Below are 17,432 nucleotides of genomic sequence, written 5' to 3' on the forward strand. Positions count from 1 at the left end.
AAGCTACACTGCAGCACTGCTGGCTCCTATGAAGCCCATGTAGCAGCCTCCCAGTGGGATCCTACCAAGCCTACGCCATAGCCCACACGAGGCTCCTGCTAAGCCTTTGCTACAACGTCACACCATGCACCAGCCATGCCCATGCCAGGCAATACTGTGCCACATCGTTATGCTGTGTTCCTGCAGTCTCACACCAATGGCACTAGGACTAGCTGCTCGGCACTCTGGCTTCCCCATCCCGAGGAGCATTCTCAGTTGTATTTACTAGATGTCATATTGTATTAACCTTTGCCTTAGTTATGCAAAAACGCTTACGGATACCAACCTGGGAAAAGCTGTTAGTTTGCGTTGCTCTTGCCAACATACAAGGGAACAAAATCTATATTTGTGCTATACAGGTTTCAAGATCCTTATGAAATAACAGACAAATCTGTAGCTATACCTCTGTTTTCAGGAAGATGGTGTTTGCTTCAGGTAAACACCAGGATGATTCCTTCAATAACACGTCAGCTGAACAACTTTCCTGTCTTCATAAAACATATATTCCGTATGTATTTATATCGGAGCTATTTATTTTCATTGTATTATGGTGACAAATCATGTATCAGTTTGAGATTTTCTCTAGATAAATAAATAAATGTTAACAGTACTTTTCAAAAATGACTCAAGTATTCAGTGTGAGCTACTTACAGGTAAAGGAACGCATATAGAATATTAGTTTTTGAAGAACTTTTCATTACTCTGAGTTACTGAAGTAGTGGGAATCTGGGAACCACCTTCCTATGTTTAGCAGCTGCAGGAAAATCTCTTCTTCACAAGCAGTCACACAGCAACTGTGCTGAAGGTGTCAACATTTTGCAGTGCTACCAAGCTCTGGGCAGGCAACACAGATGGGAAGGAGCATTAATAAATTTGGTTCTGTTCACTGTATTTAGTGAGTTTTTGTACTATTAATTCTTTAATGCTTACATATGTCTTTGAAGATATACTACAGACGATTCATGCAAACATAACATGAGTCCCATATTTCACCTTGTATGGTAACCGAGAGCTCTAGTTAAAAAAAAAAAAAAAAAAAACTTGAAATAATGTTCAGTAGTATTTGTCCTTTATAGCTTATATTTGTATCCCATTTCATACTCATGTTGGTCCATGTGAACACTGTATAAAAGCCTTTAATCATGTCAGTAGGTTAGAGAATTTCAAAACAAAAATAGATAAGTTCAAATTAGACATTTAGGGTGGTGTGTGTGTGTGTGTGGGGGGGGGGGTTGTATTAATGACAGGATAAACAGGATTTCTGGCTAAATGAGCACATGATTATCAGCAGAAAATCAAATATGGGTAATACAGCAATTGGTCTAACAATGAACAAGAAATAGGGACTGCAGGCGAACTGCTATGAACAACATGATCAATGGATTACCATACCCATCAGACTAAATGTCTCACCATTTTAGTACAAGTATGCGTGCCCACCAATTTTGCAGATGAATAAAGTGAAAAATGTATTATGAGATAAGAGAAAGTATTCAATAAGTCAGAGGAGTTGAGGATTGTAAGGTAAGGGGGACCAGAATTAATCATAGGAAAACAAAGAACAGTAGGAGAACATGGACTGGGGAATTGATACAAAAAGGGAAATTGCCTAGTACAAGGACTGACTTAGTTTTTTTACAGAAACAATGAAAGAAAAACTTTTTGGTTCAAATCATTCAACTGTTTCCAAAATACTGGCCTTCAAAATTTATACACCTTTGTATGACTTGCAAGTCTTGCCATGGCCACAGGAGTGTGTGTGTTTCGGTGTCTGTGTGTACTTTCGCTAGAAAGAGAGCTAGTACTCAAAAGCTAAAATGCTGTATTCTGTTGTGTGTTTCTGTGCCCAAGCATCGATCTGTTATAAGTGAGTTGTTGCCTCTTCCTTATTTAACGTATTGTTCCACCCATGAATTTCCATTACTGGTAACACAAAAACATGGTTTTGAAAGGACCCAACAACTACTTGAAATTATGAAAATCATCGTCAACATTTCATTGTTAGTGGTGTAACAATAACAACTTATATTAAGTGATAAATCAAGTAATATGGGCAATGATACATTAATCTGATCATTTTCTCCATTAAGCAAAAAATTATTTGATGTGTTGTGAGACGTCTGGCACTTATGACAGAGAATGATGTGAAATTTTTGGATCATTTTTCCTCATTTTGTCAATGACTTGTATCAAAAAAATTCTATAATGCTATGGTTGTGGTATGTCCATTATAAACAAAGAAGTATATAATCATATTAAAAACAAAGATTCCATGACTTACCAAACGGGAAAGCGCTGGTAGATAGACACAATAAAAAAATACACAAGCGCACACACAAAATTTTAAGCTTTCGCAACCAACGGTTGCTTCGTCAGGAAAGAGGGAAGGAGAGGGAAAGACGAAAGGATGTGGGTTTTAAGGGAGAGGGTAAGGAGTCATTCCAATCCTGGGAGCGGAAAGACTTACCTTAGGGGGCAAAAAAGGACAGGTATACACTTGCGCGCGCGCGCGCCCACACACACACACACACACACACACACACACACACACACACACACACACACACATATCCATCCACACATATACAGACACAGGCAGACGTGTGTGTGTGTGTGTGTGTGTGTGTGTGTGTGGGCGCGCGTGCGAGTGTATACCTGTCCTTTTTTCCCCCCCTAAGGTAAGTCTTTCTGCTCCCGGGATTGGAATGACTCCTTACTGTCTCCCTTAAAACCCACATCCTTACGGCTTTCCCTCTCCTTCCCTCTTTTCTGACGAAGCAACCGTTGGTTGCGAAAGCTTGAAATTTTGTGTGTGTGCTTGTGTGTTTTTTTATTGTGTCTATCTACCAGCGCTTTCCTGTTTGGTAAGTCATGGAATCTTTGTTTTTAATATATTTTTCCCATGTGGAATGCTTCTTTCTATTTTATTTATATCATTAATTTGAAGTATATAATCATTTTCATGGAAGGGCTTTAGAAAGAGGTCAACTGCTTTCATCAGTTTTGTTTCATCATGTACATCCAAACAGTTGATACACACACTATTTCCAGCTCATAGAGATATATCCACATTTCATCGACTGTTATGATTACTTAGCAAATTTCTGAGCAGCAAATGTTTCAACAATAACAAGTAAATTTTAAAATGACAATAGCTACAAAATTCAACAAAGCTAAAAGGGCAACCATCAAACAACTTTACAAAGAGCAAAAATTAATAATCACAAACATTTGGTTTAAAAAAATCATGAAAGAAACAGAGCAAAATTTATTTATCCGCCACACACCGTTGGATGGCTTGCGGAGTATAAATGTAGATGTAGAAGTAGATATTTGGTTAATGAATCACAAAATGGTACCATGGAAAGGACCTGGAGACAAAGGAAAGTTTCAGAGAGATTATATAAAGAAAATACAAATCAGATACCAAGGTTTAGCAACAAAATATGTCCAGATGCAAATGCAGAGTCCAACCATAATTTATTCATAATGAAATGCAGACTAGATAGCTTTGAGAGAAGATGCAGTGAAGGCAACCAACGAACAATGAGGTGAAAAGACAACGCCCAGCAGAAATCCATGGATAACATGCAATACATTAAATTTAACCACTGAAAAGAGAAAATATAAAATGCATCAAACGTAGCCAGCAGAAAAGAATACAGCCACAAAAAAGCTCTTACAGAAAGCACGAAAGCAGTAATTGTTAAATGAGATACCTGAGTAGTAGAAGCAAGCACGACTATAGTAAAGAAGGCTGCACCTGAACCTTATAGGGAAATTAAAGAAACATTTGGAGATAAAGAAAAGCAGCCGTATAAACACCAAGAGCTCAGATGGCCAGTACTGAGCAAATATGTAAAGTCTGAAAGAAGGAAGGAATATACACCAATGAACCAAAATATTATGGCCACCTGCTCAATAGCTTGTTCGTCCATCTCTGGAATGAAACTGTTGTGACTCGCTGATCTTTCAAAGTGCCGCCGCGCAGTTACGTGCGTCCTCTACATGCGGCGCTGTCTGCCAGCCACGCAGCACCAGCGCCACCTAAGCGGCCAGCCAGCCAGCAGCCGCTAGACTTGGACTCAGTTATGATTTGACTGTTAAAGTGGACGCATGTCTTACTCTGTTTACTTGATCTGTGACTTTCATGTATTGCATCTTCCTTGAAATATATTTGTTCAACTTGAAGTTATTACAGAAACACATCACTGATTCTGCTTATCAGGGATCTGACAGTTCGCTGGTACGTTTGTAGAGGTACATGGCATTAGATGTCTAAACACAGGTCACATAATTCACATAAATAACAGGCTGCTGATTTGTATACACAGTGATGGGGTCCAAATTTGGATGCTGAGACATCATCGTGAGTTCACTGTAATGTTCCTCAAACCACTGTCACACAATTCTGTCTGCGACACACAGACAATTACACTGTTGAAAGTTGACATCGCCATTGGGGAAGACATCAAGCACGAAGGGATACAGGTGGTCCACAGCTAACATGGCGTCTTCGATTAATAACACAGCCCCATGCAAGCACAGGAGAATGTCTCCCATAGCGTAATACTGCTCCCACTAGCATGCATCCATGGTGTGCTGCACTTTTCTAGCCACTGTTGACCTCAATGACGGGATTTGTGGAGACAATCTTCGACCTAATGTAGCAAAATTGTGATACATCTGAAGAGCTGACACACTTCGACTGATCAATGTGTGAATCCTGGTGGTGCTGTGCCCACTGCAATTGTAACTGATGATGTCACAGGGTCAACGCATGAACATTTAAGAGTGGTCTGATGTGGAGTTCCACGTTCAACAATGTACAATGAACTGTACGCTCCAAAACACTTGTGCGTGCACCAGCACTCTGTTCTTTCAGCAGAGATGCCACAGATCACCATTCATCCTACTTTACAGAGTAGACAAACTTCTGCACCCCACGTTCTGTGAAGAGTCACAGACATACAACCACTTAGCGCCTAGTACTAGTTTCATTCCAGAATGAGATTTTCATTCTGCAGCAGAGTGTGTGCTGACATGAAACTTCCTGGTAGATTACAACTGTGTGCTGGACAGAGACTCGAACTCAGGACCATTGCCTTTCACGGACAAGTGCTCTACCATCTGAGCAACCAAAGCACAACTCAAGACTTGTCCTCACAGCTTCAATTCTGCCAGTACCCCGTCTCCTACCTTCCAAACTTCACAGAAGCTCTTCTGCGAACTTTGCAGAACTAGCACTCCTCAAAGAAAGCATCTAGTGGAGACATGGCTTAGCCACAGCCTAGGGAATGTTTCCAGAATTGAAGCTGTGAGGATTGGTTTGAGTCGTGCTTGGCTAGCTCAGATGGTAGATCACTTGTCCGTGGAATGCAAAGGTCCCGTGTTCGCATCTCGGTCCAGTACACAGTTTTAATCTGCCAGGAAGTTTGAGTAGTTTCATTGTCCTCCTACCTCTTCCATAGATGCTCACAACAGTAACACACGAACATTTGACTAGTTTCGCCATTTTTGAGATACTTGTTGACAGGCTCTGCATAATAATAATCTACCCTTTGTTAAAGTCTCTTATCTCACTGTATTTCTGCATCTGCAGCCCATATTTTCGCTACAGTGATCCCCTATACATGTCTGCTGCACTTACATACTTTTGTTACCATGTCACAAGGCCACAATGTCAGTAAGTGGCATTCAACATCACAGTGGGCAGTGGGCATGATGGTTTGGTTTATCGGTATACAGAAGGGCTATAAAAAGGGAATGAAATTTGATAACAATTAGGCTAAGAAAAGGAAGTAAGTTTACTGTTTAACATCCCATCAACAATGAGGTCACTAGAGATGGAGCAGAAGTTCCGATCAGGGAACAATGGGAAAGGAAATTGGCCATGCCCTTTTCAGAGGAACCATCCTGGTATTTGACTTAAGCAATTTAGGGAAATCATGGAAAACTTAACTCTGGATGGTTGGATAGGAATTTGAACTGTTGTCGTCCTGAATGTGAGTCCAGTGCACAAACAACTATACCACTTTGCTTGGTATTACAGAAAAGTAAAAAGAAGTGGATGTAGATGAATTGGGTGATGTGGTGTTGCGAGAATAATTTGACAGAATTATTATGATAAAACTGTTCTATTTGGTATGTATAATATATGAGATGTGAAATACCCTCAGACTTGAAGAATGTAACAATTCCACAATGAACAATAGTATGTGTTGACAGATGTGAGTTTTACCAAATCATAAGTTTAATGTGTCACAGTTGCAAAATACAGGCGGCAATTATTTATAGAAAAATGGGGAACTGGTAGGAGTCGCCTGCAGAGATCAGTTTGGGTTCCAGAGAGCAATAGGAACGTTTGAGGCAATACTTATCCATTGATTTATCTTGGAAATTATGCTGAAGAAACAAAATAACAAGTCCAATATCGTACAAGAACAATGCTGAATCCAGCAAAATATACATCTCAAGATGTCAACAGATCGCTGGGAAAGTCTGAAGAATTACAGTGACAGACTCTGTGGGGAGGAGATATACCAAAATATCAAGAAGCTGGACAAGCTCTGAGATATGGAGTTCCTTCAGTTTCCTGCTGGCATGGAGACACGGTACCAGTTTTCGCCATCACGTCAACTCCAGAGCGGTGAACAATATGAAATGTAGAGCAAGTGTGGCACTTGTGAGGGAGAGGATTCAAGATATGCATCAGAGACTAAATGCTGTAATCAGGGAGCTTTCACCCCTTCACCTGTATATGGCAGCCTCCTTCGCAGCTGAAGGTCGGTACAGGATAGGACATGTCCCCTGGTCTCTAGTGGAATGTGCAAAGAATGCCTCAGCATGGCCAGTCTGCAAAGTTTGACCACATGAGTAAGAAAGCACAGGAGATGAAGGACACTCACACTAATTAACTGAAGTGGCAAGCAGTTTGATGAGACCATGTTGAAGTTACTGAGCAGGGTCTCAACAACGCAACAACTTCTAGAAATGTGCCCACTTCAGCTTTCTTCAGTGCAGAGGAGCAAGTAGTGAACACACTTCCACCAAATGCAGAAGATAAATTCGGCTAGAGACCTGCAAGGCACACACCAAGATAAGGTCTCCAAAAATCGAACATCTCAAGTGACGAGAGGCTTGCATTCAAGAGGCTCCACGTAAGCAGCAGCATCATGGTGTCACCAGCAGACAAAGGGAATCCACAGTAGTTTTTCATTTGCAGCTTATTATGAGAAAATGCATCAACTTTTGGAGTACTCTGCATACAGACTTTTGGAACATGGGGGGATAATATTATGAGCAGACACTAGACATAGTTGTGGGCAGCCATCTGTCTCTAGTGGTTGCCAATGTATTTATCATCTAGAGATTTGAAGATGAGGCATTATAGATGGCTAGACACAAATGCACATGCTTCTTCAGATAGGTTTAATGACATCTTTGTGAACTGGCCTCATGGTAGGGATGGGCTCAATGAGTTTTTGGAACATCTTAACTCATGCCACCTAAATATTAAGTTCACCATGGAACTGGAAAAGGATGGACAGCTAGTGTTTCTGCTAGCCAGCAGTTGTCACCACACAACACAAACGAATGGAGTTCTGAAGACACGTCCACAGGAAGCACAACTTGTCAGATGAAGACAGTTTGGCAGCAGAAACAGAGCCTCTATCGTTAGTGTTCCACAAGATGAGTATATGGCAAAACAGATGTCAAAGTCCATCAACCACCCACTTCGCCACATGGTCTACAGAAAGAGAAAGATGAGTCAAAGACTATGACATACCAGATCCATGTGGGATATATTTCTGCCAAATTCAGCAGGATTCTCAGGAAGCACAACATCAAGTGTGTGTTCTGTCCACCTACCAAAATAAGAGAACTACTTGCAAATGTGAAAGATGACCCGGAACTACGATAACCAGGAATTTATCGTATACCTTGCCAACATGGCATGCCGTACACTAGCCAAACAACTAGTACAGTGGCCATAAGATGCGAAGAACATAAGAGCACACCTCACTACAATAAGCAAATAAATTAGCCATCGATGAGCACTGTCTGAAACCTAATCATTCCTTGAACTATGTTTAAAGAAGGGTTCTAAAACAAACCTTCAGATAGTGTTATAAGAGAGTCTATAGAGATAGAGCTGATGAAAATCTCATGAATGATGACACTCAATACTAACTTAGTAGAGCCTTGGAACCTTCACTTAAGTTGCTGAAAATGCAATGGAAGCAGCAGCATAACGCAACAAAAGAAGAAATGAGTGTGTGGACATGGGAAAAAAACATCAGGTGCATCAGACTGAAGATCGAAGAGGGTAGGATGCTTTCAGTGGCCCAAAAACTGAATGCCAGAGTGCAGGCAGGTGCATTGCATCAAAGATAAAACACCAGCACTCAGCCCGGTGCACCAAACTGAAGAGGGAACACCTAAGAACATTTTTAGTGGGAGCGGACCACTGAGGGAACACTTGGAATGGCATCAGACTGGAAACAGAATGCCAGCACACAGACACGCACTCTGGACCAAAGAAGCAATCCCTACGAACACTGCTAGCAGGAGCAGATGACAGACGGAACATCTGGAATGAACCATAGAGGAAAACCGTAGGTACAAATATTTGACCCACTACACTCAACAAGCAGTTTCAGACAGCACCTGATGAAGACAACAAGTCATGCTGTCGAAATATCATACAAGAATGACACTGATATTAGGCAGAATTCCTGACACATCGAATTGTCAGGACAAAACTACTTTTATGGCATTTGTTGATTTAGAAAAATCTTTTGATGATGTGGATTGGAAATTCTGAAGTTATCAGGGATACAATATAGGTCATGAAAAGTTATCTTTAGCTTGTACAGAAAGCATACTGCTTGTTAATAGTTTAAAGACATGAAAAGAAAGCAGTAGGTAAGAAGGGATTGTAGCCTATCCCCGATGTTCCAGCTCTATTAGCAATGAGTAGTAATGGGAATTGAGGAGAAATTTGAAAAAAAGAATTAAAATTCAGAGAGACAAAACAAAAATTTAAGGTTTCACATTGTAATCATGTGACAGACAGCAAAGGATGTGGAAGATCAGTTTAACAGAATACAAAAATATTCTGATTAGAAAAGTGGCTGTAAACAAATAATTAGCAGCACATTTTTAAATTCTTAATGGAATACATATCAAAAAGATACACTGAACGAATGATGGTGGCACATTAAATGTGGCAAAGAACTCAAGTATGTCTAACAAGACGAATATAAAAGAATTTGAGATAACTTGGGTGAAGGTATCAAAGATGGGCAAAAATTATTAGTCAAGTGTTTATCTTAGTCATCCACATCAAGTATCAAAATTATGGGAAAGCAAGCTTGGAAAAATATTGTGTGTAAATTCTCTGATCATGCCACAGTGATGTCATGAGATTTCAATATGTTAGCTATTTACAGGGAGAGAGATGTTTAAAGCATTGTAGTCTATTAAAATTAAACAATAATTTAAGAAGTTAACAACAACAATTAAATGATCAGAAACTACCTTAGCAATCAACAGCAAACATTCAGTGCTATGGAGGAAAATGAAGATGACCTAGTAAACAATATTTGTTTTTATGTAGTAGTGATACGGGTATGAATTTGGAATGGAAGTTAACTAGTTATCAGAAATCAGTATGTTACCCTGAATTGTAAGAAGTAGTCAGAAGAAAAAGCAGCATCCAGACTACACCAAGGATGTATGATAGGACCGTTACTGTTCATGATGTATCTAAACAGAAGGGTACACAACATTTTCAGCTCTCTTTTTTGCATATGATGCAATGATATTCTGAGAAACTACCAGAAAATTATTAACAAATGCATGAAGACTGTTTTGATACTAAGCATTTGGTATAGTCACTGGCAGCTGATCACCAATATGAATAAGTATATTGTAATGCACAAAAATATACAAAATATGTAACATTGTCTTACAACATATCAGGTGATCAGTCAGTGCAATCAATCAAGGAGTTGCTGTATTTCCTCAATAGTCCAGTCAATGAAGGAAAATTTGAGGAAAAAATGAGCGTAGCCATAAATTTTTGTACAGTGATAGGAGGAAGTGTCATGAACAACATACTAAAAATCCTGACTGTTGGGTGTAAGCAAGGGAGATAGGGGACTTTTAGAGGTTACTTTTTAAAGTTTTTCTTGAATAACTCTAAAGTGCAGCTTCCAGCAAGGATATATCACAGTACAAAATTATACAACTTTAAATTCCCTACAAAAGGTCTTATTCTTTTTTTCCATAGAACTAATGATTTCCACACTGAATTGGATAGAAAAATAGCAGATTATTAAAAATAGTGTTTTAAAGGTATAAAATTAATGTTTATTATTAAATGTGTATACCACATCTAAGTGCAATAGAACCATATTAAGTGATTGTGTTCTGGGGGTGTAACAGGGTGGAAGAGCAAGGTGGAAGGTAGAAGTGAGATGGAAGATAGGTCTCCAGATTGTGATCATGCATTTCCCTCCTTTGTATGTCTGCAAACTGAAGAGCAAGCAAGTGATTCCCCACTCTCTCCACCACACTACATCACAAAGAGCAACTACAGGGCATTTTACAAAGTTGTCCAAGACCCTTCTGCAGCTCATCTTACAAATCAGTCACTGGAGAAGCTTTGTGCAGATGTGCCCAGAGGTGTTTATTTTCCACAAGACATGGTAACACTACAAAGAATACAGATTTGAGTTACTAATAACATAACACAAGAAATGCTTACGATAGAATGTATGTAAATCCCTGCATACTGTTCTACACTGCTAGAGGTAAACTGATTCTCAGTCACCCTATACAACAGCTGCAGCATTCTTTCCCTCTTTAAGCACACGATTTCTGTACAATTTCAAGTTTACAGACTATACTTCCCCAGCATTTCCAATCCAGTTCTCTCATGTGAATAAACGAAACAACTTCATTGAGCTTGTGTTTATACAGTGGAGTTACTTTTAGTTTATTAAGTTATTACTTGTTTGCAGTTTTTAAGCACGCTATTACATAAAAAAGTTCCACACTGTAGCTGTCAATTGTTTACCTCACTGAAGAGACTGCTGCAAGTGAAACATGCTGCCAGTATGTATTCGACAATGTTTATTTCATTTGTGTCCACTGTCAATGACTAGAACTTTTTGCAGCATGAGGTGCATCAAACACATCACTCCAGCCTCAGCTCTCCCAACACCTGAAGAAGTTCAGAGACTCGAATTGTACCACTCTATAATAGGAGGAGGTCAACTAGGCATTATGGAACATAAGATATTTCAACATAACGCATTACAACAGATTACTGCTCTAAACTTTTAGTCATTCATTAATTCACCAACAAGGGAGTATAACAAGATTACATGGATCTGCAACATGCTGTCAATGACAGGCAGCCATAAGATGCCATATTTACCACTCCAGCCCTTTCCCAATAACAATATATAGGTCAGTGTCAACATCACACAAATTAAGCACTTTCAGCCATTTTTTTCTTAACAACTGCAAATAGATACTCACTTTATAAATTGAAAATAACTCCACTATATAAGCATGAGCTCAGGAAAGTTATTTTGTCCACTTACATAACTAAACTAGACAGGAAATCCAGGGAAGTATATACACAATGACTAAGAATCAATTTCCCCTCTAGCAGTTAAGAAGAGTGTACAGAGATTTACACAGAATGTGTTCATATGCTTTTCTCAGATTTGTATTATTACTAACTCCTGTCTGTATTCAATCCAATATTAACACACTCCCCCGGACTATCTGCACATTGTATCAGTGATTCAAAAGCTGAGTGATGGAAGGGGCAGTATAAATTTGTGAAATACTCCGTGTTGGTTTTTTGTGCTGTAGTGGGGTAGAAAGAGTGGGGCGACGGAAGCTCGCTCTTCCGTTCACAGACATACCAAGGAGAGAAGTGCATGATCACCATCTGGCAACCCAACTTCTCTCACATTTCTTTCCTACCCCCCTCCCCCCTCTTTCCCACCCTGTTACACCCCCTTAACACAAAGAATCCCTTAATAAGGTACTACTGCATATTTAATATTTGTTCACAACTCAATTCTTTTAATATTAAACATTAATTTTGTACTTTTAAACCAGTATTTTAAATAATCTGTGATTCTTCAGCCACTATTAGCCCCAGAGAAAAAAAATGAATAGGACCTTTTTATAGGGAATTTAATGTAGTTTAATTATGAACTAGGAAATATTTTTCTTGAAAGTGCAGTTTTCAAGTCATTCTCAAAAAATTTTAAAAAGTGACCAATAAATATCCTTTGGTCTTCATTGATTGGGCTACAGGTCATTTAATTCACAGGAACAATGGTTAACTGTATTATCATGGGTAAAATAATATGTAAGAGAATTTGTCTAACTACAAGCGAAAATAACAAGAAAGGGGGAAACACGACAGTATTGTTAATAACCACAGTAAGTATAAAAGACCTGCTGGACAAGGTCTGCAGTTTTCAGAGGCTATTCACAGATAATGAAGCTGAGGACAGAGAAATGGCATTGTTTGAAGATTATTTAAATAACGCAGGAATATCTGCAGATGATGACTGATTAGTCCAAAGTACAGCAACATGTGCTCACCGCAAAATCTACAAATTAATTTCTCAAGCAACCAACCACCAAACCGAACCAAACCGGCACCAGAACCACAACCACCACCACAACCACAACCACCACCACCATCACCTTGTATTGTTTCCCACGGCTGGAAGCGTTTGCTTGGAGCAAAAGCCTTTATATCTTCTCTGTTCTTCCCACAACTTCTCTGTTGCCACTGTGGGCCAATCTTCTTCTCTCTCCTAAATCCTTTCTTCAATTTTTTTTTGCCCCTTTGTCTCTTGCCTTCCATCTTTATCTTGCACTTCTTCCTAGGCATCATCATTCATTCTCTTCGCAAGCCCATATCATTTAAACTTTTTCTTTCAATTTTCTCTTTTAGGGGTTCCTTATTTAATATTTTCATTTCTCTTGTTTTCCATTTGTGTTACATCTAACTGACATCTCAAAAACTTTATTTCACTTGCTTACCCATTACTTTTTTCCCTTATTCTCTTGGCCCAGGTTTCAGCAACATACAACAGAATTAGTATATAATATGTTTTGTGGATACCTTACTCCTTTGGGAAATTTCTTTGTTCCATAAATGATTCCTCTCAAACCCCCCATAAAGTTATCCGTGGACTTGTATATCACTGTCATTTCTTCCACTTTCCTCTGCTGCACTCCTCAGGTTCTTGAAAGTTTCTACAACTTTCACCTGTTCTTCACCTTTGAGTGACTCTTTTTGCCAAAGGTCTAGCCTTTTCCTCTAGTTCTGACAATCAGCCCACATTATTTTACATTGAATTTTAGTATAAAATCTTATACAACTTCCACAAATATGTATTTGCTCCAGCACTTCCTCCTTGTTGTACCGCAATACCATCAAATTACGAGCAAACAACCTTGCTATCACCCTGCTTCCTAAACATGAGGGTTGAATAAAAAATAATGCCTCCACTATTGTTAATTGGGTTTGGATGGGAATATTTTAACAAATCAAATGCAGAAATAATCCTTACAGTGTTATCTTTAATTACTAATATTCATTTTTCCACATAATCACCAGTCAATTGGATACATTCCTGCCAACGATGAACAAGTCTTCTGAAGCCACCATGGAAGAAGTCGACACACTGTTTCCGCAACCACAGTTTCACAGTTCTCTCAACGTCTTCATCAGAAGCATAATGATGTCCTTGCAGATCATCTTTCATTATCGGAAACAGATGGAAGTCAGAAGGTGCTAAATCTGGACTGTACGGAGGATGCCGTACGCTGGTGAGATTCAGTCTCTGAAGTTCTGCTGTGGTGACACGTGAAGTGTGTGGTTTGGCATTGTCATGCTGCAGGAAAACATTTCCCTTTTCCTTTCGGACTCTTGTTAGCCATCGTTTCAGAGTTTGCAGAGTTGTGATGTAACACTCTGAATTTGTTGTTGTTCCACAATCAAGGAAATCAACATGGATAACGCCATCTGTGTCCAAGAACACTGTGGCCATGATTTTTCCAGCTGACGGTTGCGTCTTGAATTTCTTTTTCTGGGGCAAGTCTTTGTGTCGATTTTCCATAGACTGACATTTCTTCTCCGGGTCGTAATGGTGTACCCACGTTTCATCTCCTGTCACAACTGAATGGAGAAAGGCATCACTTTCACTCTTGTAACATGAGAGGAGTTCCTGGTAAATTTAGAGTCTGTGCACTTTCATCTCAGGAGTCAGAATCTGAGGTACCCATCATGCACAGATCTTCCGATAGCCAAGCAAAGCAATAATGTTACCCACACGTTTTCGCAAAATACCGAGTGTGCTTGCAGTTTCTCTCTGAGTGATACGACGATCGTCCTGAATCAATCTGTCAACATTTTGCTTGTGAAACTTGGTGGTTCCTGTCACAGGACGTCCAACTCTTTGTCATGCAGGTCAGATGTTCCCGCCTCTACATCTTTAAACTTACTCGCCCAACAACGCACAGTACTCAACATCAACACAATCACCATAAACTGCTTTCATTCTCTGACATATCTCCTTTAGGCTGACACCTTCTGCTGTCAATAATTCAATGACTGCATGTTGCTTAAATCACGTTGACCGACCATCTGTGCAGGGTTCCATACTTTACACTGTAACAACACAACTGTTCAATGCTAAGGCTTCCAGTCAAGTGGAGCTGTAAAGAAAAGGCTACAGAACAAGCCAGTACCTGCCACATACCGATGCTGCCAACTGTTGAAGAGTTACGAGGGTGGAGACATTACTTTTCAGTCAAATCTCGTATCTTGCCACTTGTTCAATTTAACAGATAGCACTATGAAATGCAATGGAGACACACTTCCTTATATCATGCTGTTTTTGCGATCCTGTTCTGTCCTCTCCAATTCTCAAAAAATTAAACTTCCCTAACAGAACCATTTCATCTCAGTAAAATCAGCTATTCTACCCCTCTTTCTTCATCCTTCCAAACTGTGTCGTACAATTCCACCAATTTCAAGAAGACTATTGACTAGCTCTCCCATACTCAGTGTGGTGTTCCAGCAATTGTCGCAGTTCAAAGATGACATATACTGTGGACTTTCCTAGTCTGAAACCATATTGTTATTTTCCCAGCTGCTATTCCACTGTTCTATATCCTTACTATAACTAAATGAAATGAGACTGATTTAATTACACAAAGAGCCACTATACTGTTTCATACACCACCGCTGATCAATCACCAGTTTGTCAGAACTGCAGTATACAACAGAACCCACATGCAGCGACGATGTTAATCCAAGGGTTTCTTTCAAGTAAATAAAATTATTAAGTTTTCATACTGCAGCTATAACCTATCCACCAATGATGATGTATGATACTGACTTTATTAAAACTGGAATGAATTTGAATAAAATTAGCAAATTACATGGAATATGATGACATTCAGCTGTGGGGAGGCCAGTGATAAATTGGAAAGTACCACAGTAGGCCTACTGGAATCCATACAGGAAGCACGCCACAAATGCTTGGTGAATCTATACATCGCAACTATTCATCAGTCATACATCCTCACCAAGCTCGAGAAACAGAAGAGGCATGGAAAATTCAATATATATCAGAAAACAACATGTATTGGTGTTCTGCACTTTTTCCATAATTGGAAGTGATGGAGGGAAGTAGCGACCTCTGTAATCTTTGACCAGTCAGTAGTGAAATATTATTGCTATAAATTACAAAATACTAACATGAAATACTTCCACACACAAGACACTTTGCTAAGGAACAAAGCAACTTATCGCAACAAGTCAATACCAGCTGACGTCTAAAGACTTCTCCACATCAAGCAAATCACACAAAAAATGCCACATTATAGTGTATGTGTAATACTAAACATTCTCCCAGCTTTCAACAGAATAAAGTAGTAGTATAATGATGCAGAAACATTATTAACCCTTTGCCGCACACTGTACAGTACAGGGTAGACCAAACTTAATTAAACAATCATATAACCATCAACAAAGGAAAGTAGCAAGTACTTCAAGTTGTCGATAGATAGCACCATCAAGGGTGCCGTTCTTCACAGTTAGCACACATAATGGCATGAAGAAGGTTGTCTATTGAGCAGCACATAAAATGTGTGCACCTTTTCTTGGTTACAAACAATTTATCCTAAATCCAATGGTGAATGTCAGAAGAATTTGGACCACCTGCAGCCCACTGGGACACAATCACTCAAATAAACAAGCAGTTTAATGAAAGTGCCAGTGCTGTGAATCCCAAACATACCAGCCATTAGAGAACAGCATCCTGTCCTGAGAAATTGAAGTCTACCCACCATTTGTCAGTCCTGCTGAACATATCAATGACAAATCTGCAAAGAATTTTGTGTGACTTGAAGCTGACATCATACCATCCAAGGCTTATTCTGTACTTAACAAGGACAACTTCAACAGGAGGCTTTAGTCTGCTGAGATAATGCTTCCCAAGTTTCTGGATGACCCTTACCTCATGCAGTTTACGGTCTGGACTAATGTGGCAAAATTCCATCACCAGGATCGGTGAACAGACACAATTGTGAATTTTGGCAAAGAAAGAACCCCAGTGTCGTCAATGAATATGATTTCTGCCTTTGTAGCTGCTCGGTCAATGAACCTGATTGCTATGTTGAAGGTCTAGGTTCAATTCCCAGATGGGTTAGAGAATCATCATCAAAGCAGTAGTTGCCAAAGTAGCAGCAAATACAAGGACTTGTACTGGGCAGATGAACAATACCAGTTAGTGTCTCCCAGCCAATAATGCCATACAATCATTTCATTTCCTGTCCCTGGGAGTAATAGTGCAGGGCAGCGTGACATACAAAGTACCGATTGACCCATTCTTCCTGGAAGGTTGCATCACGGAGGAATCTACCTTGAGTTAAACAGGGGTGCCTGTCATCCAAGAACTTCAGACTAGATCAAGCATTCATGAACTGAGATGGCAGCAAGATGGTGCTCCACCACACTTCGCCAACACTGTTTGGGCGTTCTTGCATGAAGTGCTTCCTCAGCACTGAATTGGTCATTGAGTACCTGTGGCATGGCCAGCCCTATCTCCTAACTTCGTCTCACTGGCCTTTTTTTCTTAGCAGTTACATTACAGATGAGATGTACACTATCCCATAACCATTTAGTAGCATTTGCATGACGCAAATTTTTGGGAGTTCAAGAATGTTCTGGTGGTGGAAAAAGGTATGTGAAAACATTTCTGTGGAAAATCTATTAGTGTGTCATAACAATTACTGGTGTTTGTGTGATATACCACTCTTCTAACCCTTACTAG

At 39.6% G+C, this 17,432-nt stretch overlaps 1 protein-coding gene across 2 annotated transcripts in view; it reads right to left on the bottom strand.

The window, feature by feature from the left end:
- Window positions 1-17,432, bottom strand: part of LOC126260879 (cyclin-Y) — an 84,750-nt gene that overhangs the window by 65,281 nt on the left and 2,037 nt on the right. The window contains exon 2 of one of the 2 annotated variants that reach the window (XM_049958321.1): window positions 11,126-11,272. The exons of the other annotated variant lie outside the window; for it this stretch is intronic. The gene's annotated coding sequence lies outside the window, so the exon portion shown is untranslated. The remainder of the gene's footprint in view (window positions 1-11,125; window positions 11,273-17,432) is intronic. 2 annotated transcript variants of the gene reach the window in all.

Source organism: Schistocerca nitens, chromosome 5 (assembly GCF_023898315.1).
Source record: "Schistocerca nitens isolate TAMUIC-IGC-003100 chromosome 5, iqSchNite1.1, whole genome shotgun sequence".
In the NCBI taxonomy this organism is placed as follows: Eukaryota; Metazoa; Arthropoda; class Insecta; order Orthoptera; family Acrididae; genus Schistocerca; species Schistocerca nitens.